The sequence below is a fragment of the Sus scrofa genome, chromosome 14 (genome assembly GCF_054392235.1).
Source record: "Sus scrofa isolate SSC_HxYL_T2T_F1_AM1 chromosome 14, Sscrofa_HxYL_maternal_Yorkshire_Landrace_v2.0, whole genome shotgun sequence".
Classification (NCBI taxonomy): domain Eukaryota; kingdom Metazoa; phylum Chordata; class Mammalia; order Artiodactyla; family Suidae; genus Sus; species Sus scrofa.
The window spans coordinates 102852584-102874343 of record NC_139396.1 but is presented as its reverse complement, the minus strand read 5'-3'; the positions used below and the strand labels follow the sequence as shown (position 1 = coordinate 102874343).

General features: G+C 50.2%; 1 protein-coding gene across 3 annotated transcripts in view; it reads right to left on the bottom strand.

The window, feature by feature from the left end:
- The window catches only part of LOC102163764 (uncharacterized), a 447748-nt gene extending 426895 nt beyond the window's left edge, over positions 1–20853 (bottom strand). The window contains exon 1 of one of the 3 annotated variants that reach the window (XR_014828194.1): positions 20747–20853. The gene's annotated coding sequence lies outside the window, so the exon portion shown is untranslated. The remainder of the gene's footprint in view (positions 1–20746) is intronic. The other 2 variants (XR_014828193.1, XM_084997458.1) reach the window with 2 other exon arrangements.
- Positions 20854–21760: the final 907 nt, after the last annotated feature.

The following is a 21760-nucleotide window of genomic DNA, read 5'->3' as shown; positions in this document are numbered from 1 at the left end:
AAAATTATGCTTTTTGTGCAGCTAATGAAATGCAAATTGAAGCTGGATGCACATTAATGCAAAGAGTTGAATATCCATTTAATCAGCTCCTCCCTGCAGGGGCCAATGATAAAAATGACAGAGGAATTGCATTGCTAATTCCGGGCCTGTCACATCTTATACGCCCTTACCTTGTAAACCCACTACTTCTGTGGCCGACACCGGCCTGCAGGGCCCACGGTTTATGGATCGGGATTCTGGGAGCCTGGGAATCCCTTTGGGGGAAGGAGGATTAGGCAATTGGGTCTGGGTTGGGAGTGGGGAGACCTGGGGGGAGTATAATGAAGTAAATCAGATCTCTCCTGTATTCCCCCAATAAACTACCATTATCCTCTCTGATGTCCCCCACCAGGCCAGCCTCTCTCCATGTGGTGGGTGGGGTGATGGTCAGACTATTTCTTCCTGTGACAGAAATCAGACCTTAGCGGTATCATACTAATAGTTAACACGCATCCACCATTCACTCTGTGTCAGGTACTACACAGGTAATTTACCTGCATTTGCTCATTCAATCATTGCCATGGGGTGGGTACAATTACTCCTTTTTACCGATGAGGAACCTGAGGCTCAGAGAAGTGAGGCACCTTGCCAAAAACACACAGCTAGGAAGGGGTTTGAGCCCAGATGGCATGACTATGACTCTGAAGGCCACATTGTTTACAAGGTATACTGTTTCCTTTGAAGAAAGTGATGCTGGGGAAATGGTCCAGGCCAAGCTCCCTGGTTCCTGGTGTCCAGCAATAGAGAGGACCTTAGAGGCTGGCAAAGTGCTCAGGAATGGAGCTGAAGGAAGAGAGACTACTGCTGGGGAGTACAAGGTGAGAAGCATCTGCCTAAATAGTAAGAGGGTCTCGAGGTCATTTCTGCCCAGCTTTGAGAGCTACCCAAACCAGCAACTCTGGGGCAGATGAAGAGACGCAGCTTCTCTGGGGCTAGCAGAGGGGAATCAGGCCAGAGAGGCACTCAAGGAAACCTGGGAGAAAGGCAATCAGGGCTGATCTGTGAGTCAGTGATTCCAGGGGTAGTGAGCAGTACAGACCAGAGGGGACAGAAGGGAAGTGGGGAGGCCTGCTACAGTGACAGGCTGGAGGTGGGGTCCATCTGAGTGCATCCTGTCTGGGCCTCGCTCTGTCATGCCAGGGGCACCCAAGGAGGGCGAGAAAACAAAGCAAACATTCGGGCCTTGGGTCCTCCCCCACCTCTCCACCAGCACTGAAAACAGCTTCGATGGGCTCCAAGGGGCACAGATGGTCACATTTAAGTGCACCCAATGACTGTGTGACAAAGGGCTTACCCCTCCTTAGTAGCACTGGATACGGGGTGGGGCAGGCATGCTGGGGAGCAACATGCGTGACTTCACAGAGCCTCTGCCGTGACCATCCATCTCAACATCCTGGTCAGACCTGACTGGCTCCTTCCAACCATCACACCACCACTGGGGCAAGATTCACCCACAGTCTTGCCTCTGATGGGACACATAGGAGGCGGCCTGAGCTCCCAGCTTTTCTTGTAAATGAGGACCAGGAGTGAGCTGCACCCTCAACGCCGCCTGCCCCACAAGCTAGAGAAGAGCCGCCGGGTCCTCTGAACCGCCCCCTCAGCCCGCCTCTGTCAAGGCCACACTGATGTCACTCCCGCTCTTATTTCTTCTATCTATTAACACCTATTGTGTGCCAGGCATCATACACTCAGCACTCCACTGAATCATGTCAACAGCAACCCTTTCAGAAAGGGATTCTTACTGTTCCCATTTTACAGTATAGAAACAGAGGCCACCAAACTCACAAAGAATGTGATTCCACTGACTCCAAAGGTCCATGCTGTGTCATGCATGCTGTGTCTTGCTGTGTCATGCTGAGCTCAGCTCTGGGCCATGCCCTGAGGGCAGCCACAGTGAAGGATGCACAGTCCCTGCTCTCAGAGACCTTGTGAGTTCGTCTGAGGTGAATGAACATCTCACACGTGCCCAGCACCCTGCAGCTTAAAACACGGCTTAAAAACCAAAGCTCAGGGCAGCATGCTCTCACCATGCTGCCGCTGGTATAAAAAGGAGAGAAATGAATATATGCTTATGTTTGCTTTAATGTAAACACATCAAAAAAGAACCCTCTGGAACACGAGAAATTAGTAGCCATGTCTAGCTGGGGGAGGGAATGGACAGTTGGGAGCAGAAGGGCTAGAGGAGATTTTTACTCTACAATCCTTCCATTTTATTTTTATTTTTGAATACACAAGTATATCAGCTATTCAAACTTTTAAATAGAGTTCTTAACCAAAAAATAAAAAAGAAAAAGATAAATGAACTAGGGTTCCCCAGGACGAGAGGAGACTGCAGTGAAGACAACATGGGCAAAAGAGTGTCAAAAGTACAAGCAAAGAGAGAGGGAATGGTGACTCCTGGGGTCCCTTGGGGGAGGGAGGTTCCAGAAGGAAGGACAAATAGAAGTACATTCCTGAGGCAGAACAGTGGGGAGGAAACTCCCAGGCAAAGAAAACACATTTCTTTTCACTGTGATCATCAAGACCAGGTCTACACCACAGGAGCAATGCTGTCCACTCTTTCTGTGGTCGGTAAAACGTTCTGTGTCTGTGCAGCCCAACATGGTAGCCACCAGCTGTGGGCAGCTCTAGAGCACTTGAAATGTGGCTAATTCACCTGAGGAAATGAAGGTTTTAATTTTAATTCATTTAAATTTAAAGAGCCACACTATTTAGTGGTTGGTGGCCACCATATTGGACAATGAGGTTTTGAGGTTTCCAGAAGAAGGAAGGCAAAAAACTGGCTGGAGCCCACTAGTCACTTGTCAGCTGTGTCATGACATGAAGAAATCTCTGAGAATTGAGGCTGTCAAGGAGAAGGCTATTCAAAGAGTGAATTTTATTTTGTTTGGGGTTTTTGTTTTGTTTGGTTTGCTTTTTAGGCCTGAGCATGTGGCATATGGAAGTTATAGGGTCGAATATGGGGCTAGGAGTCAAATTGGAGCTATAGCTGTCGATCTATGCCACAGCCACAGCAACACTGGATCTTTAACCCACTGAGCAGGGCCAGGGATTGAACCCACATCCTCATGGATACTAGTCAGGTTCATAACCTGCTGAGCTATAACAGGAACTCCCGAGAAAATGTTAGCATCAGTGAACTTCCAGGCGTCAAACCAAGGCTGGGGTCAAACTCCCCTTGCTTACCCAGGCTGAATGGGCCACCTGGTTTCTCAAAGCTGAGCATGGTGGGTCTCCCTGAAATCATCCCTCAGCTGAGTTTGGGGTGGCCTGAATTGTCTTTGTTTGGGGCTGTTTGTTTTGAGTGGTGTCATTATTTTATTTTTAAATTACCTATAATGCACCCTTTAAAAATTCCCTAATTACAGATAGGATAAATACATAATTGCAGACTTTTTAAAAGCACGTATTATTTACTCAATGCTCCATAATTACGGTCTTTTCCATGAAATGTATTATTTCCTGGATGGTCCGTAATCGCTCCTTTGAAGCCAGCTGGGGAAGGCCGAATTGTTCCTCGGAGTCAGTTCACAGGTCACTGGTCCCATCCCATCAGACAGTTTAGGAGTCCCCGAGGGCGGCTGTCAGAGCCCAGCAGGCCCGCACCCGCAGGAAGCCCAGACTTGGCTACTGCTCCAACGTATCACTCCACCACAAGTGTGGGCCAGGCTGAAAACAGTGGGGTTTGGGGTTTGAGGTTGAGGTCTCCTGTTTCTCTTTTGATTCTTCTGCTGACATGCAAGAGAGTAAGCGGTCATGAGCTCAGACTTCAGGCTGGCGGCCTGATGTGTTCTCCAGCCCATCACTGACTCACTCTGCAACTTGAGACAAGTGGCTTAGTCTGGGTTATACAAAGCAGCCCCTGAGCCCAGGATGTGGGCGAGGTGATCCCAAGAAGTTCAGGTGAGGAAGCCAGAAAGTGTGACAGTGAGGGGAGGAAATCCATTTGCGTGTGCATTTGTGAGCAGGTTACTGCTGTCATGCATACTTCTAAAGACAGTAGAGCACACCTCAGAAATGTCCCCTGAGGGCCAAGGAAGCTGGGGTGTTTATCCACCAACTCTTGGGGGCGTGACAAGGCACATTAACTTCCTGGTGCTCCTGGGCTGCCCCGAACATGGGTAGTTTGATGCAGGAAGCTCTTGGCAAGTAGAGCTACTGTCCACCAAGGCTGCAGGTGACCTCCAGGAAGGACCGAAAGGCTACAGTCAGGCATCAAGAGCATCATCTAAGGCACATTACATAACCTCTCTCTGCCTCAGCTTTCTTATCCACCAATGAAAGCCAAAATAGTATCAGCCTCTTAGATTGTAGGGAGAAAAAGGCGAGGCTGGATAAATGGAAGTTACTATTGAATAAAAGGAACTTGCTATCATTGTGAGTGGCTGTGGACAAGGCCTTTGCTGAGCCCTGGGTGTGCTCTTTCTCCAGGTCTCCATCTGTACTGCTCTTGACAGTCTAGGTGGCAGCCAACTCAGACAGGCTTTCAAGACTAGCCACAAAATTATCTCAGGGCCTGCAAAGCAGATCCTGGCATATTGGCAGATCCTTTGCCACACTGCTGTGTCCCCACGTCTCTTACCCCAAATCAGACACTGTTTGGCTGATTCCTCATTCCACTCTCTTCCTTATCATGGTGGACCCCCAAGTTGGTTCAAGAATGGATGGTTCAGAAAGTAGAATCTGGGTTAGCCTCAACCAATCATGGTAATTCCATTCTCCTCTCCCATGAGGGGTTATTAGTTCAGGCCTTTGATCCATTTCTAACCAATGAGATACCAAAAAAAGTCATTTGGGAACACTTTCCTCTCTCAAAAAAAAAAAAAAAAAAGATATTCTCCTTTCTGGCTTTGTACACTGTGGTATGAGGAGTGATGCTTGATGCAGCTGCAGCCATATTACACAGTGAGGGCAGAAGCCTAAGGACAAAGTCAGAGGCAGAGTGGCAATGGAAAAATATGACAGACAGTGGCAGAACAGCCAAAGGAAAAACAAATCCAATGCCTTGCTCAGGTCACTGAGTTTCCATATTGATGAGCTCCAGAACTGTCCTAGCTCTGTCATAAATAACAGTCAATACTAAAGTATCACTTACCATGTGCCAAGCACTGTTCTAATCACTTTGCCTTTATTAATTCATTTAATCCTCACAGCAGCCCACTGAGAAAAAGACTACTGGTAGTGCCATTTACAGATGTGAAAATTGAGGCCCAGAAAGTTTAAGTAACTAGCTCAAGGTCATAAAGCCAGCAATTCTTCTACCTCAGGCAGTCTGGCTTTAGGCTCTGAACTCTTCCTGGGCACACTAGACTCTGCTATCATGCTATCATTCTACTATTCTTATAATGTACAAAAACAAATCTATCATTTAAGCCATTTTACTTGGTTCTCCTATTAAATGCAGCTGAAAGTATCTTAACTACTACACCTCAGTGGGATGAGGAGAGAAAAGGAAAAGAAAGAACAAAACCCCAAATTAAAAACTAAGGGGCCTGGATAAGTCTCCAATGTCATCGAGAATGTGGGACTTGGGAGTGTGGGTCTCACACACTCCACTGGCAGGACCCTCCCTTTGCCATGGTAACATGAATGACAAACTACTACTGTCACTCTGAGGCCAGCTTTACTATGAGCCAAAGCCTGTGCTCATCAGCACTTATGTAGTTTATCTCATTTAATCCTCAAGATGACTCTGCCAGGCAGAGGCTATCACCCCTAGCTCACAAATTAGGAGGTCATAATAATACTACCTAGCATGTATTGGATTCTTACTCGTGCCAACCACCAGGCTAAGCACTTCCGAGGCCTTTTCTCACTTAATCTTCTCAACAATCCAATAAAGTTACCGTCATTTTACAAATGAGAAAATTAAAGGCTCAGAAAAGCTAAGTATCATGTCCAAGGTCACAAGATGAGAGGGAGAGCTACAAGTCATACTTGATATACCTGACTCTCAGCTAGGCTGGGTGTCTGCAAGAACGAAAAAAGCCATGCCCAGAAAACCAGCTGCCACTGGCTGAGAAAACATCAAGAAGATCAGCCAGAAACCCAGGTAGCCCTGAACCCAGGCTGATGGCCATCAGGCCATAAGGAGAAAGGAAAGAGAACTTGGTATCACCTGATATGGCAACAGTGGGGAGGAGTAAGCTCTCCATCACCAGAAGCATTCAAATGAACACTGGCTAAGGATTTTTGCCAGGGGTAGAAGGATCTCCAAGAGACAGCGATTTTAGGATTCTAGAATTTTGTAGCCCCATGTCCAAACTCTCTCCAAAGCCGCGGAGACCTTGTAGCCTGGGTGTTTCCTACTTATTCTAGAAGGAGGCCACAGAAGGAGCACTGGACCCAGAGTCCAGGAATTTGGGGCTTGCTGCTCTGACATTCCCTGGCTCAGGGACTCCAGACTCCTTCATGTTGCCTTACCAAGTGCCAATCCAAGGGCTAGTACTTTCTGTTGGTAAATAAGGTACAAGAATGAGGTCGAGGAGTTCCTCTGTTGTGCAGCAGGTTTTGGGATCCAATGTTGTCATTGCAGTGGCTTGGGTCACTCCTACGGCACAAGTTTAATCCCTGGCCCAGGAACTTTCACATTCCAAGGTGCAGCCAAAAAAAAAAAAGAAGAAGAAAAAAAAAAGAAAAAAAAAAGAATGAATGAGCTCAAACCTCAAGGGTTTTACCATTTAAACACCAGCTTGTAAGATTTCCAAAGAAATCCATCTGTTGGCTAACAAGCCCTCCCCAACCCCGTCTGGGTCTTCAGGCTTGTGAGGGCTACTTGGGGGCAGAGAGCAGCCATCTTCACCTTGGCTACTTCTCGGGAGGAATCTGAGGCAGTTCTCTATTCAGCCTCAGTCTTCTCCTCTGAAAAAGGGGGGTGTAAACAAGAAATTCCTAAATTCACTTCCAGTTCTGGAGGAAGATGTCAGAGGCCTACACAGAGTTGACATACGGGTCCCAGACCTTGGGAGAGGGTGAGTGCTTCCCTGGCTTCTAAGAGTTCACTCTGGGGAGTAGAAAATTGTGGGGTCCCCCTGGGCCTTGTCAATCTTTTGTACTCTCAAACGGTCTCCAGGACCCACCCAGGAAAATGAGTTTTAAGGTGGTCAGCCTCACCCTTCAACTTCAACTTCATCACTCTCTCTCTTAGTAAGGCATCATGGGCACAGAAGGACCCAGATTGAGGTCTCCAGCCTTGTCCCTTCCAGCCTGTATAACCAATCTTGGGCAAGTCTGTGTTAAGACAAAGGTAATTTTGGCTTTCATCTTTGACGTGGGAATATAATATTATACTACTGGGAAGATGAAATGAAATAAGACATTAAAGAAGCTGGCACAGTATATGAAGCACACAGTTGGTACTCAATAAATGCCCATTTTCTGCCCATAGGCAAGGACATAGCTCTGCCCCTTCTTCCTGCAGAGATGGGCAGCTGGCCTACGGGCAGCTCCAGGGCCTGCTTTGATGCTGGCTAGGACGGAGGTGACATCCCAGCCCCCGGAAGCAGGACTTCTGCAACTGAGTAGCTGACTGGGATGTGGCACGTTCTTGAGCCAGATGAAGGACAAAGGAGGGCCCAAGGCAGAGCTGCATCAGCAGATAGGAAGGGCAGTGCTGTGACAGTGACACTGAGCACAGCCCACTCTTCTGAGCAATGCCCAAAAATATACACTTGGCCAGAAGAGTGTGCGCTGCCTACCAACGAGGATGCCGTGAGCTCCCCACCCCTCAGCCCCTCCTGCCCCACTGGCTCTCCCTCAGCTTTCAAGGTCTCAGCTCCCAGTCACGCTCCCCACCCTTCCCTGGCTGGAGGGACCTCCTCCAGCCTGAGCTCCTCCTCGTAGGTTAACATCTTCCCACCCAGCACATGGGGACTCAGGGCTTTCCCCGGGTGCCCCAGCCCAGTGCTTTGGGGAAGCAGAAATGGATGAGCTATCCCCCCACCACATCCCCCAATTCTGGCCATGAAGGAACTTCCCTCTCAGTGAGCTGAAGCCAGCAGCCCCCTCCCTCCCAAACGACCCTGCCTCAGCCCAGGTGTAGAAGCTCTGGGCTCCCATGGTTGGGCTCCCCTGCAGGATGGCACCTGGAACATGGCCCATAAACCCACTATCCATTATGACTAGCCCTGGGTCAGGAACCCCCACAAGACATGCACAGTTCCTGCTAGAGCTGCAGGCAGGTAATGTTGATAATCACTCATCTTCGCAAAGTTGGTGAATCTGGAACAGATCCCTTCCAGGAGTCCATCAGGGGTGCTGTGGAAGAAGGTCCTGCCTTTCCACATGCATGATTAAGGATGGGGCCCTGGAGTCTCTATGACCCTTCCCAGAACTCACTGTCTAGAAACCTGCACATGGACAATCCAGCCCCAGGTCCCACTTCTAAATTAGCCCTCCAAATAAGGCTCAGGCCACGAGCTCCCAACTAGAGGGAATAGGAAAGAGGTCTGGGCACAATAGGAGTCCACACTTAGTATCAGAACAGTCCCCACGAACTCCCAAGTGGATGTGCGATGAGAACAGCAGAACCCAAGATGAAATGGGAGAAACGGAGCCACCCTCACTCCCTCTAGGGTGCTCCATGGAGCCCCCATAGACTCCACAGTCCTGAACCCTCACATTTTTTGGAGTCTAGGAGGGATGGAACACTCCAGTAAGACCTCATGAGAGTATCTTGGTCTACCCCAGAGGCTCCTGCAGATACTTCTTGGTGGTGCCAAGGCCTCCAGATGAAGGTGGTCTGGCTGTGAGCACAGTGGGCAGAGTCCAGGGGGCCAACTTGGCCCAGGAACAACCTTTTCTCTTGAGAGACCAGAACGGATAGGCATGCCTCAGCCCCCTCGCCCACAGCAAGGTGATGCCCAGGGACCCCACACTCTTTTCAGGGGCCTGCTTGCTCATCGACATGCCTTTTATGGTCTTCCTCCTGTTCTGCTCTCCCTTCCCCACCCCACTCTGCTTTCTGGAATCTCCCTGCCTACACCCCTTCTACCAGTATTTGCCACAGGGCCTGTCAGATACTAGGAAGACAAAAGGCCCAGAGCTTGTACTCCCAGACGCTGCTCAGCAGCTGTGGGATGGCGGGTGATCCAGGAGCCACCTGGAATTTCAAATCTGGGCTGAGGACACACCAAAAATAAGGTATAGGAGGTTTCATTCTCGTAAAGGCTGCAGCAGGTGCACAAATATCCAAAGGCCAAACCAGCCACAATGCCCACAGAGCTGTCCAGTGCCTATGGCTGGCAGTGCCATGGCAGGAGGGTCCTCCCAGACAGCTTGTGTAGCAGGATTGTGTGGCTGTGAGTGTGGCTGTCAACTGGGCCTCCTGCCTGAACCTGAACTTGGTTCTTTGGGCTTCCTGCAATTCAGTGAGTACCCACCACCCTTTCCATAAGTTATCTTTCCTTCTTACAGCAGCCAAAGTCGATTTCTGTGGCTTGGAACTCAAGGCCCTAGCTGATAAATACACTCCTTGTAGCAGGAGTGACTACAAGGCCCCCAGGCCTCTGCTTGGACCTGACAATCCTGGATTCCAAATCACAGGAAGATGAGGACAACTACAGAAAGAGGCACAGAGAAGGGAGAGTAAAACAAAGTGCTGGAGTCCACTCAAAAGTGATAGAGGGCCTTTTCTACTGAAAGCAGCACAGCCCTGCCTTCCAGGAGCTCCCAGTCCAGGAGGGAGATGGGCATAAAAGCAAGGAATCCAGCTCAGGGGGATGGGTGGGGAGACAGTGGGAAGCCGGAGGTAAGCAGGAAGCACTGCGCACTGTCGCTGTCTGGGACCAGGAAGGGCTTCCCAGAGGAATGGTGTCTGAGGGTGGAAATGCCAGGAAGAAAGAAAGGGGAAGGAAAAAAAGAGAGCAAGCCAAATGCTTCCCAGCCATGAGCAGGCTGGCCCAGAGCCAATTTCGGGATAAATCATGACTCAGTGCCTGGCTCCTACTATAAATCTGGGAGACAGACAGGCCACTCTTTGGAGGGCCTGCCACCACTCACTGGGGAAGGCCTCAAGTTTGTCAACAGCTCATGGGAAATACATACATTATTTCCATGTGTGTGTGCAGAGATATGTAAGTCTGCATGCACACACACACACTCTTGCACACTTGCACCCCAAGGAAGGGCACAGGGCAATTTGCTGCTGATGGGTCTTTATATAATACAAATTCATGAATAGAAGGGGATTCATCCCTGCCTTCAAGGTAAGAGCTTTAGGGAAGAGACCTGCCTGGTCCAGGCCCAAAGTCACCTCTTTTAACGAGGTTAGTTTTGCCCTTGTTGCTGCTCTTAAAGGGAGAAATGAGAGTGTGGGAGAGCAGGAGAGTGCAGGCTTGAGAGGCAGGCCAATGGGCTTCCAGCCTCAGCTTTTCTAAACTATTTAGGTGACTTCTTCTATCGGGGCCTCAATTTCCCCATGTGTACATTGAGGAGGTTAGTCTAGATCAGCCATGGCAAGGAAGTGTCATTTTATATACCAGCCCTAATCGACTGGTAGTGGCTGCCTGAAACACTGATGAGAAGGATCTGCGGTTTAAGCAGACATGATTAATTAGTGATGTCTGCCACAGACACAGATGGAAGTGGAGGTAGAACATATGCTACTTACCATCCCTTGACTCTTGAGCCTTGACACACTGTGAGTCTCTGATCTGACTTAGACTGAGCTTAAACGGGGTTCCAACCTGTGGTGTGCTGGAGCTGGCTCATACCCAATCATAAGAGCCAATTGCGTATCTCTTCCCAACTCCACATTCAGTGACATGCCATCCACCATGATGGTTGTGTTTGCACCATGGAAATTGGCAAACTATATAAATCGAGTTGTTTTTTCCCTCCAGAAAGCTAGTTGCTAAACACTGACTAGCTCTGGCTGGCTGTGTGGAGAAGGGAATCCAGACAGCCCCTTTGGTCTTGAGATTCATGGTTAATCCTTGTCCACTGCAAGCAACTGGTACCTGCAGTGCTAGAGTCCAGAGCTTTCTATCAGAGACTCATAGCCCCTGCAACCTACCTTATTGATGATCCTTGTTACTGCTGTCTTAGTCCACTGGAGCTGCTATCACAGAATATCACAACTGGGTGGCTTACAAACAACAGTTATTTCTCATGGTTCTGGGAGACTTGAGACATCCAAGATCAAGGCACCAGCACATTCAGTGAAGTGGTGCCTGCTTTCTAGTTCATAGACAGCAGACTTCTCCCTGTGTCCTTGCATGATGGAAGGGGTGAGGGAGCACTCCACAGTCCCCTTTTTAAGGTATGAATCCCATTCACAAGGGTTCTGTTCCCATGACCTATTCACTTCCCAAAGGCCATACAAATATTGCTCTTGCTGCACATACCTCCATTCAGGGGCCCCACCCCATCAGCCTTGAGAGCATCCATGCTCTCCTCTTCCAAGAAGTGTTCTCAGATTTCAGTGAGCACCCCCAACTCCAAGCTCTCCTTTCACTTTCTGTGTTTGTTGATTCTGAGATGAGAACTGGTTCCCTGGAAAGGCTTCTGTGTTCAAAGCCTACATCTCCTCCTTCTTCAGCTCCCATAATCAATGTTCCACATAGGCCTGGCCACAGAACAGATGCCCAGGAAGACGCCAGTTGAGTCATCCCTGCCTGGGACTGAGCCCTTAAATGCCCCCATAGCCATCATCCCAATCAGACTCTCATTTTCCAGATGCAGAAACTGAGGTCCAGAACAGCATGTAACTGCCTGTCGACAGCCAAGCTAACTCGAGATCTGAGGTCTCCAGAAGCCGAGACTGAGGCCCACACAGGGCAAGAGATTTACCCAAGGTCACAGCATGACCCAGTTGCAGAGCCAAGACAGACACCTGGGGCCCCAGCATCCCTGAATGGGGCCGGGCCCTGCACGCCAGCATCCCCTGCCTTGCCCTTCACTTCACTCCCAGGCAACCCAGAAGGGCCCTGGAGCCCACCTCCCACCTGTCTCTCCACCTCCAGAACTGGACAATATCCAACCACAGAGGTCATGGCAGCAACCAGTGGGCCTGAGGCCCAAGAACCCAGCAGGGAGCAAAGCCCCATCAGGCCTGCACAGGCTGCATTCGGGGCCATCTCCTCCTTGCTCTTTCTCCTCAAGCTGCTACTTAACATGCGCACGGGAACCTCGACGCTGAGCGTATAGATTTCTCTTTGTCTTTGGTGGTAATTATTAGCTGTCTCGGCGGGTGAATGCAGGCAGAAACAAAGGCAGCAAGGGTTGTAAAACCTTTTATCTCGATCAGGCCGCATTATTTGATAAGGTGCTAAGCTAATAGCAACGCATGTCAAATTGTGTTTAGACAGATCGAGGGGCTGGGAATGGAGGGTATATTTGTCTCCGGAAACGTGCACCTGGAAGGATAAAAGGAAAGGCGTACTGATCTCCGCAGCCCATGCAAAATGCAGACAGCCCAGCCTCTGGGGCTCCTGGCACAGAGACTCCCTGGAAAAGGGGTAAAATCAGAGGCTGCAAAGGGAGAGAGTGGGCCCACGTTGTGTCCATTCCCACTCAAGCCCACCTTGGGACCTCTGCTCTAGGGTCCACAGGTCCCCCCAGAGATCAACAGCAAAGGCAGGATTCAAATCCAGGCTCACTGGTTCCCAAGCCAGAGCTCCTACCACAACCATTTACTAAACCCCACGCAGGTAAATCTGTCCAGTGTATAACACTGACTCTCACAGACAGCCTCTGCCCATAGGATATGGACCATATAGAGTTAGAGGTGACTCATGCGCAGGCTCTGGGAGAGGCTCATATGGGCTAGAAAAGTCAAGGAAGACCTCCTGGAGAATAGAGAGTTTCAGATGGGCCTTGTAGGATGAGAAGGGTTTGAGATAAGAACCTGGGAAGAGGCCCCCAAACCACCAAGCTCCAAACTCCTTACTGTGAACTCCCAGGTGAAGAGCTGGCTGTCCCCCTGGATCCTGGCAGGCACCTTCTCTGGTCTGCCAGTCCCTACAAGAAATCCTCAGCCCCCCCTACCCCAGATCCCCTGAGCATACCCAAGGCTGGCCCCTCTGGGCTGTATGGGGGCTGCCAGGTGGTGGAGGAGCAAGAAAAGAAGAGAAGGATACAGATGCCACAAATGCTTCCCCAAACCTTAGAAGAATGTACTCCCTTTGAACCAGAGTCTTAATGTCTAGGAATAGTCCCTAAGGAAATAATTAAGAATGTCCACAGCTATTGAGCTTCAAGGATGTCTACCATGGGATTGTTTATAATAGCAAAAAAAAAAAGGCCTTTTGGACCTTTAATGTCCAACAATGCAGGATGGGTTGAGAAAAATATTTGGGACATACACATGAAGCCACTACGAAGTAACCCTTGATCAGTCTTAGTTGAGGGTCTCCCTGGAGCCCATCCAAGCTCAAATGCAGGGACATTCCAATGTATGGGAGGCAAAAGCAGAGCAGTGGGGAGGTGAGACATGAAGGCAGGCAGACAGTGACAGGGGTATTTTCAAACCAGCTACCATGGTGGCCAACAGGAGCGTAATTCCACTGGTAAACTCTGGGACCAACTGAAAACACTTGCCTCCAAAGTTGCCTCACCCAGAGGGGAAGGAAGCTGGTACCAACATACCAAGTCCTTCAGTCCTTGCTTGAGGGCTGTTGGATTGGGATGGGGGAGCATTGATGCTCTCACTTCCTGCCCGCCAAAGGCTCCTGCAGCAAGAGAAAGTCCTCCGGCAACAAAATGCAGGTACCAGCAGGTGGAAGGGGAACCAGCCATGCATTGAAGTGGCGGGGCCGTGTGGATGTGGGCAGGGCACTGCTGCCATCTCCTACAATCTGTGTTTCCTCCACCATAGCCTTCGAATTGGGAGAAGACAAACTTGTGGCTTTACTTTAGGATGCCTCCTGACATACTAATGTGCACTGGTGAACTTCCAAGAGCCCAGGTACACACCTGCCCTGATTTCTTCCTCCCCAGGCATACCTATTAGTGTCTCACTGGACCTCAGTGCTGTCCAGAGACTTTGGGGAAATGCTGTCACAGCTGCCTTTTTATTAACATGGATAAGTGAAGAAGGCAAGTTCCTACGGCAGTTGGTCTAAGATGCTCCCATTTTCTTAATGTGTCTGAAAAGAAAGTGACCAGCAATTTTTCTTCTCAGTTTTGATCCTAGGAAAGCATTCTCATCCAAGGAGGCCTATTTAAGAGCATAGAAGGCAGCACCGCAATGGGGGCGGGGGAAGTGGAAGCAATCTAAAAGCCCATCACCAGAGGGATAGCTAAATAAACTCTGATGTATCTGTGCTAAGGAATGCTACCCAGCAGTTAGAACAAACGAGTTAGAGCTATAAGTACTGACATGGAGAGAACGCCAAGACTAATAGTTAGGTGACAAAATCAAAGTGCGGAACAATACATACAGCGTGATACCATTTCTGTTGAAGGAAAAAACATCCCAACACACTAAAAATAAAATCCATGTATCTCTATATGTACAGATATAAATGTGTGTGTACACTCAGAGAAAGATCAGGAACAATACACATCACAATTATAACTGTGGTTACCTCAACGGGAAGGGAAGCCGGGAGAGAGGGGGGTGGTTACCTTGGTCTGTATTGTGTGACTGTTGCTAACAAGAATGCATTCCTATATTATATGTGTAATTAAAACATTTTAAAGAAAAAAAAAAAAGGGAAAACCTGGCAGTATATCTACCAAAATACCAAAATATTTACAGGGTTTATCTCTGAGTATTGGGATTAGGGCTGTTTTTAATTTTCTTCTGTTTGCTTATCTGTATTTTTAAATTTTCTACAAAGAACATGTCTGTTTTTGTAATAAGAGGAAAAAAAACCTGAAGTAATGTTTAATTAAATACCCACTACACAGGCCCGCAGGGAGGAGCTGTCCCTACCTCTGAGCCAGGTTTGTGTCCACTTTTTTTTGTTTGTTTACACCCCTCCTGAGCCAATTCAGACTTCGATTCCAGGCTTCCCAGATGTTCCATTCTGCACTGGACACCCCCAAGGACCTAAGTTCTGGCTCTCCTAAAGGCCAGTTCTGTTATTCCCTCTCTGTGCAACCTCGGGCCCCACAACACCCTCTCTGGGCCTTGGTTTCATCCCCTACCCATTAGGAGTCCTAAGATCCACCCTGCCTTCTCCACACTGTGGATGGGAGGCTCCAGGAGATGACAGCTGGGCTCTTCTTGAGGAGAACCCTGTGCTTGTGTGCAGATGGTCAGCAGAAGGAAAAAGGGACTGACCAGGAGCCATGACTGCCAAGTCCCAGGACCCCAGACCCTGCCAAGGAGACTGGGCACCAGCTGCAGTGGGTCCACGGAATTTGAAGTCAGGCTGCCTGGAGAAACGTGAAGGATGCAAATCGACATGTGAGCGACGCCCAGCTGGAGGAACTGTGTCTCCCTCAAAGTGGGGCTCTGAGTGTCAGATTTTCCACTCTATTTCTCTGTAGCATGTTCTGCACATCCCAGTGCTAAAAATAACTACAGCACTGGGGGCAGCCTCAGAGTGGCTCCAAGAGCCACTGGGGTTGGCTTGGCACGACAGCCTCCCTTCATCTGGGCAGGACTGGACCCTGCCACACAAAACACCCCCACTCTCCTCTCCTCTCCCAGCCTCCTCCCTGGGTCCATAATTCCTTCCTCTCCTGTGCCACCAGGGACCCTGGGAGCTGGCAGCCTGGGAATCGCAGGGATAAAAACCTGCAGAGAGGGTCATTTGTTTCCACACCCAGAGGAGTGCAGTCACTCCTAAGGCCTTAAAGACAGCAGAAAAGGTGCCCTCAGCCCAAGCCCTGCCCCTGAACTCCAACCTTTCAAACAGCCCACTACTTGGGAAGCCATCCCCCAGACTAGCAGGGGTCGCTGCCACTCCAGCAGAAGCTGGTTTCTCTTGTTCCTATTCCTCCTAGGGAGAAATAAGGAGGGAAGAGCTAGTTCCAAGTTCAACTCAAACTGAACATGGGGCAGATGTATGGACCGGGGTCTGCTGTCCTTGGTCTCCAACACCAAGGCCAAGACTGAGTCACAGGTCCCTCTGCGCAGCGGGGTGAAACTCCAACCATTTGAGCCAGTCGTGAGGTATCAAAATGTCTTCCCTCCTTAGCTTCCCCACCAACTCAGCCACAAGGAAGGACTGTGCACATCTGTGCTGGGCCTGGGAGGGCAGCAGGAGACATGGCAGCCTGAGAGGCATCTGTGTCTGCGAAGAGTTTATGTTACACTCGGGCCTCAAGGCTAGGGCACGAAAAGGCAACAAACATGGTATACAACCCATCACAGAAGGAGGCAGGGAAGTCATAGCACACCCAGGGAGGTGACCCCTGGCTGGGAGTGTCCCTGGAGAAGTGACTAGTGAGATCTGAGTAAAGACATGGAGAGGAGAGGCCACAGGTGCTGTGGACACAAAGGAATGCTGAGGAGAAGGAGAAAGAAAACTGAAAATGGGGTTGAGTCCAACTATGCAGCCCTTTCTTTGAACATCAGGGATAAAGATTTGGACTTTATTGCTTAGGCCACATTTCTAAAGAGTATTCCAAAAATGGGTCAAGAAGTGAATCTGAGAAGTTCCTTTCGTGGCTCAGTGGTTAACAAACCCAACTAGAATCCATGAGGACACAGGTTCGATCCCTAGCCTCGTTCAGTGGGTTAAGGATTCAGCATTACCATGAGCTGTGGTGTAGGTCGCAGATGCAGCTCGGATCTGCCATTGCTGTGGCTGTGGTATAGGCCAGCAGCTCTAGCTTCCATTTGACTTCTAGCCTGGGAACGTCCATATGCTGCAGGTGCAGCCCTAAAAAGACAAAAAAAAAAAAAAAAGTGAATCTGTAAAACAAATGAAGGGATACGTGTGTGTGTGTGTTGTGGGGGGGAGGGGGCTGTATTATGATTACATTGGACATACTTAGCTTAAACCAAAGTTAACCTGTTTCTTTACCAAGGACTCCTCAGGGCCTTTGATCTGTGACATACAGGGTAGGTCCCTGAGAAGGAAGGGACAAAGGAAGCCACGTTTCCCTCACTTGACCACAGAGCTCTTTCATCACAGAGCGTCTCATGGGACCAGCACTCCAGCAAACACATTTGGGAAACATGGCAGGGTCTGGAAAGGCCAGGAATGCAAGGTGACTGTCATTTCAGGTCGTGGCCTGGAAGCCTGTGCAGCCATGCTAGAGCAAGGGGAGAGGCCCTCCTGGCATGGGCAGATGCCCAGATGAGTCAGAGCTGCCTACAGCCAGCCCTGGGGGACCTGGAGGAACCACATGATTTCTCCAGGCCCCAGTCTACTCTCCTTGGAAGGGGCAGCCTCCATGGGCCTGTGTGGGTGGGACAGTGGGGGAAGCTGTGAAATGACTCTTAGCCAGGAGGAGTCTAGAGCTGGTCCTACCACCACCCCCAGTAGTAGGGGGCTAGAATCAAAGTGGGGGGCTTAGAACAGGGCCAGTGATGAATCAGGAGACAGCACGTGAGTCAGGACATCCCGGGAGACATAACCTAGAACTTGAAACAGGACGTTTCCCTCAACTCCTCATCCTCTTATTGTTTCTTGCTTCCCAGCCCCCTCTAAGCCTTCTCCTGACAACACAAAGCCTCCAAGGGAATCGTGTGGAGTTTGGAGGGAGATCTCTGGCATTCTAGAGCTGGCTCTGACATTTCCAAGCGGTGCAGCCCTGGGAAATCCCTTAACTTCTCTGAGCCTCCATTTCCTCAGCTGTGAAGGACAGACAAGGATGACAATGATGACAAGGACACTCTGAGGTCTTCCTGTGCCGGCCCACATTCTGCATGCTTGATGGAGAACAGGCTCTAGTATTATCCTATTTTTACAGATGTGCAAACTGAGACACTGGGGAGTGAAGGGAACTGCCCAAGGCCACACAATGAGTGAAGAAGCGGGAGATCTATCGCAGGCGCTGCAGTGACAGAGAGGAACATTCTGGGGACCAGCATGTCATCCCCTTACAATGTCACTAGGATACAGGGAAGGTTGCATTTTCAAAGATACCCACACCACAATCACCCACCCCACAGGCTCACTGGCAATATGGCCTTGCTGTCCTCCATAAAGAAGAGGGTTCAATTTCTCTGCCCTCTTGAGTCTGGCTGGGCTCACAACTGCTCTGTCCCATAGAATACAGAAAATGACATAGCCAGTTTAAGGCACGGTCCTTAACTAGCCCAGGTGCTTCCACTTTCTGTACTCCTGCAGCCAGTTTCCATGAAAAAGTATGACTACCCCGAAGCCCCCTGCTGGGAGAGACCCAGGTCATGTGGAGGGAGCTGAGGAGGGGACACCACCCGGAGAGGGAGGCCAGCGACCCTGAGGAGCCAGGCATGGGAGGCAAGCAGCCATTCCTCAAGCGACCTCCAGCTCAGCCAGGACAGGAGACCCCAGATGAAAACTGCTTAGCTGAGCCCAGCCAAGCCACAGAATTGGGCACAATAACAAACTGTGCCCATACATTAAATCGGGGGGTGACAGTTACACATTGGAAGATAACTGGAACTGATGTCTCCCTCCCTCCACCTTCAGCCTAAGAGAGAAGGTCACCACAAGAGATGAGGAAGAGGAGGGAGAGAGACAAGGGGAGGGAGTCAGGGTTACAAGGAGCTGCTCTGCCCCTGGGAGTCAGCCCAGCTTAGCGCCCTCAGACTCTGGCCTGGCCCTGACGTGGCCCTGGCCCCTCTGCATTGCCCCCTCCCCTCCTTCCATGAGGGGCCAAATCATGAGCCTTCAGGTCCCCTCCAGCCCTTGCATTTTGGGCCTCTGCCATGGGGTTCATTCCAGCACTGGTTCTGTCCACCAACCCCAGAGGATACCCCCATTCCTTGGGCCTCCAATCCCCTACAGAGAGCTGCATTTCCAGCCTCTGAGTCCAGCAAGCCCAGCCAGTGGACAGTGGAGCTGGACAGCAAGAGACGGTGCCCTACTAACCTTCACGCTGAACCTGAGACAGCACCCTACCAGGCCCCTGACTCGGAAGATCCTATTTCATCCTCACAACCATCCAAAGAGGTAGATGTTGCTATTATCTCATTTTTCAGAAGAAGAATCTAAGGCTCAGAGATGTTAGATGACTAGGTCAAAATCACACAGCTGTAAATGTGAAGCCAGAATTTAAACCTGGAGGCCTGATTCCATGGCTCTCCTTCTCATCCACTATGCTAAGCCGCCACCAGCAGGCATATGTAAAGACACAAATGTATCACCTGTACTCCCCACACAACCCCATTCATGCACCTACAGGCTCACACACACACACACACACAGGCACAGCCCTGTGAGCCCAACACCTGACTGCGTATGTAGACATGCCTCACACTGGTACACCCTGGGCTATTGAAAACCCACATTCACACAGTTGCACACAAACACTCCTACACGCACACCTCTACATCATGTTTACACATGGACATGGATACTCATGGCCTGGGCATGTGCTCACACACTAGGGCCCTACAGTTTTAGCCCCACAGGCTCACATGCAGACATCTGCATTCATACATCTTCTTAACACAGACACACACACACAGACACACACACACAGACACACACACAAATATTGCACCTTGTTTAATGATGCCCGGGAAATGAGAGTCATTATTTTTATTTAAAAAAAAGAAGAAGAAGGGCTCTCAAATGCCAATAGATTTTGGTGTGTGTTTTCAGTGCTGCAAGGTTTCACAAGCAAAAGTCACCCAACAGTGCCACCTGCTGCAGGCAGGCTGCTCTCTGTCCTCTTCCTTCTTGCCCCTCCCACCTTCATCACAGACCCTTCCTCAGTTTCCCCCATAGTGCTCAGGACTTGGGTGCAGATGGGGAAAGGAGAGGAGATGCCCAGTTAGGGAAAACACAGAGAAGCAGGGAGAGAACCACACTTGGGACCCAGGCAAAGGAGGAGAGGGGGCCTGAGGGAGACAGGCAGATAGAAGCAAGAGGAGGATAGCAGGACCCAGAGAACGCGAGTGAGAGCGCAGAAAGAACCAGACCCCGGAGGATAAGGTCAGGCAGGTAGGAAAAGTAGACAGGGAGGGGGCAGGAAAGACAGGAGGAGAGAAAAAGGAGATGGGGGAGGAAGTCAGAAGGGCAGGTCGTCAGAACCCACAGATGCAGCAAGCCTCCCTCCCTGGGGTGGCAGGGACCTGAGGCAGCAGACTGTCCTGGAGGCCACGACACCCATGCCCCCCCAGCTCTACAAACTGTTTGTCCAGCAGACCCTGCCCCAAAGGGGCTTAGGTCAGGATGGGCTGACTCTCAACAGGGAAAGTTTCTCATATGAAATATCTGGTCGGGCTTCCGAGGTTCACAGAAACACTGTAGAGGGGACTTGCCCAATGCCACACAGCAGATTAGGAAGAGTCAAGCCTGGAAGCTTCCAGGGCCCAGGCACGGCCCCCGACCCTTGTTATGTGAAGCTGGTAGTGGGGAGGTCATTTTCCTCATATTTCTTAATAGAATCCCTGAGGAAAGAGAGAGTTTGGAAGCTAAAACTCTGAGTCAGCCCCAGTTTTCCTGCAGCGGTCCTAGGAAACCCAGCTCAGAGCAGCATCTCAGCACAGCTCAGGTGCATAGGAGGGCAGGGCAGTTACCCCCAAGACCCCTGCGAGGAGAAACACCCTGAAATGCCATCACTCATCTCTGTGATCACCCCAGGGGCTCAGGGACAGAGGGTCAGTGCTGGACAAGGAGCAGAAAACCACAGACCCCCAAGACTCACTCACCAGACAGAGGACTTCAGCTCTGAGAGACACCACAGATCCCACTGATCCCTTCCTCAGGGGGACACTGAGCTCAGAGGAGTGGGATGTGCAGAGGGTATGAGAGCCTCGACCTCCCAAGCCAGCCTCCCAGCCCTCTCCTGGCTGCAATGGAAACCACACCCCAGAAATCCTGAGTCCTGGGCTCCCACCCGGGAGCAAGCACGGGGGCTTCATCCAGCTCTTTCGGAGCCCAAACTCTGGTCCTCCACTCTCCCAGTGAGACACTCCCTTCTACAGAAAGGCCCCTAGCAGGGAAAGTCTTGGGGAAATTTTATTTTTTATGTAGCCTCATGAAGTGTCCAGTAGCTTAGCTACTTTTGTTCACCTTTGTTGAAATGCACAGGACCCTCCCTGCTGCAGAAAGCCGGCTGACAACACAATACAGAGCAGGTGCTGTCTTGCATCTCATTTGCATGTGGTTTGCATATGCTTCCTGACTTCTCAAAATACTAGGAAACCCTCCTCCATCCTGTAACTTCTTGGCATTCATAGTCCCTCCTGACTGACAAGGGCCGTTTCAGAGCTGTGGACTTGCCTTTGCTTACTTATAAGTTCAACTGAAACTAAGCAGAATCTAAACCCCTTAAAAGGCATCCTGGCTCCACTTTACCTCCAGGGCGTCATGGCCCCTCCCCTCCTGCCAGGCCCCAGACAGGGTGCCCCTCACTGAAAATACCCTGCTCTTCCTTGAAGGAGTTGGTGGCGGCTACTCCCTCTGCCTGGAACACCCTTTACTCTTCTTCTCCACCTAAAAAATTCCTACTGACCCTGCAAGACCCAACTCAAATGAAACTTCTGCAAAGCTTATGCATATAATCTCCCCTACACCATACCACTGAGCAGAACTAATGCCTCTCAGTGGTCCCCAGCCCATCAGCTCATTAATAGCCAACCATTAAAGGGGTGATTTATTATATCACAAAGTGATGGTATCTAGCACATGTGTTTCCTATTAGACTGTGGACTCACTGAGGG